Source organism: Frankliniella occidentalis, unplaced genomic scaffold (assembly GCF_000697945.3).
Source record: "Frankliniella occidentalis isolate FOCC.00 unplaced genomic scaffold, Focc_3.1 Scaffold24, whole genome shotgun sequence".
Taxonomy (NCBI): Eukaryota; Metazoa; Arthropoda; class Insecta; order Thysanoptera; family Thripidae; genus Frankliniella; species Frankliniella occidentalis.
The window spans coordinates 31,129-33,182 of record NW_026267154.1 but is presented as its reverse complement, the minus strand read 5'-3'; the positions used below and the strand labels follow the sequence as shown (position 1 = coordinate 33,182).

At 58.9% G+C, this 2,054-nt stretch overlaps 1 protein-coding gene across 1 annotated transcript in view; it reads left to right on the top strand.

The window, feature by feature from the left end:
• The window catches only part of LOC113205099 (protein slit), a 201,566-nt gene that overhangs the window by 197,062 nt on the left and 2,450 nt on the right, over positions 1 to 2,054 (top strand). The gene's annotated exons all lie outside the window — the stretch shown is intronic.

Here is a 2,054-nt window from a genome sequence, read left to right as displayed (position 1 = left end):
AGCTTGCCCAGCAGCAGGCCCTGGTAGGCGGCGGTCAGCACGACACAGGCGAGCAGCCAGGCGGCCAGCATGGGCCTGGGCGGGGCGGGCGGCGGAGACGCTTGCCCAACCATCGGGGCCAGCGCCTGCAGCACCGCGCCGCTGATGTCCTGCCTGCCGGCAAACTTTAAGACTAGGACCGTACACAGCGTGGCTAGCCCTGTGGCCAACCACAGCGCTTGGGAGAACTCCACCGTGACCGCGTCCAGGACGCCGACGCTGGCGCCGTAGCCCGCCGGTACGATGACGACGAACTCGGCTAGGTCCAAGTCGTGTAGAAAAGTGACCTCTATCGTCTCGTGCCGAGTGAAGAAAACATCGTCCGACAGCAATGCAGCCAAAGCGCACTCCCTTATTTTTAGACCCACGTGTTCATAACGCAATATTTGCTGATAATTTACCGGTGTCTGCGATTGCATGCGTCGGTGACGGCTTTGACTGGCTAAGTTTACGGCGCTTTTTGTAAGCTCCATTAGCGATGATGTATTAGCCAAGCCTATCGTCTTCTCTATGAACACGGTTAGTTCCTGGGGCTTGCCTATCTCACGATAGCCATTGCAAAACTCGTAAAAAAGGGCTGCCCCTAGGCGCCAACGATGCTCGACGGGCGACCACCTGTCCATCTCGAACACTGTAGCATCCATTCTCCAGCAGGCGTCGGAGGGGGTGCAGGTCAGATTGTAGAGGGTGGAGCTGCCGTTGAAGAAGGTGAGAGCTAGAGCGTGCTGGTGAACACCCAACCACCTGTACAAACGAATGATGTGGCGTAGTACTCTGTCTTGGGGGATGGGCATGGTCACCAGCCTGGTCCAGAATAGGACACGAGCATCCGTCAGTTTGTTGATCTCGGGGTAGTTCTTCATCGCGTAGAGCAGCTCCTGCAGATCGTCCGTAGGCACGAAGTGTACAAGTCGCGTCGCAATCAGGCCGTGCTCAAGCCGGTCGAGGTGAAGTGTGCCCGAGTAGTTGTTTTGTTTCAATGCAGTGGGGCCGCGGCTCGGCCTCGGGGCCAGTATCCGCGGGATGTCTGCGGACAGCTCCCGGAGGAAGGCGCCGGTCCAACGCGAACTTCCCCTTAATTTGAGGGTGGCCTTCTGGGACACCATGAACGGCGAGAGCAGCTCCGCGGCGCTCCTGGCCTCGGGGGGCGCGGCCGAGTCCACGACGGGCAGGCCGGCCTGTGCCCCGGGCGACGCGCTGCAGAGAAGAAACGCGACCAGAAGGACCTCCATGGTGGCAGCAAGTCGTACTCGAACTGGTGCCAGGGGCGCCCTTTCTTGTCCCAATCGAATCCAGTCTGACACGCGCATCTCGTCATGGTGCCGGGAGGTCCTTAGAAACCGTTCAGCGGCTGGAAACAGTACGTCCTGCGAGTCATATTGTTTGCTCGGTAGCCTGCGCTGTACACGGTGGACGCCATAGACAGTGACGAGTGATTTGCATCGGCCCTTTAGAAGGCGCTCTGAATTGGGAATTCGCCGAATGCCAGAACCAACGGTAGCGGCGCGAAGGTGCCCCTAAATGTGCCCCGTGAATTGTGTACATGTTGCTTGTCGATTTTTGATTGTGGAAGTAAACGAGGGATTATGCGGGGGAAAACGAACATAAAATTGCCAATGTGGTGCATCATTGGATATCCACTAACCTTTCATTTGTAACTGCGGAGAAATGGCTACGACCAACAAAGTCAAATCCGTGCGTGTCCAACTAAGGGGGCAGGGCACCCACAGGTAATGCTGGGCCCTGCTGTAAAAAAAATGCAATACATTAAGACACCTTTACCCAGTTTTCCTCCCGGCCCAGCGAGCGCGCCAGGCAAACATCGCCTCGAGGGCAAAGGCCACCACGCCCGCCATGTGGCCGGCGCCCAGCACTACAAAAGCCGGCTGCAGGTGCCACAACGTCATGGACTTCGGCCCCCGGAGCGACACCAGCCTCTTGGCGTCGTCCCGGTACTCCCGCTCGTACTCGGCGCGGCGCCAACGCGCCAGCAGACCCGCGGCCTCGACGCGCCC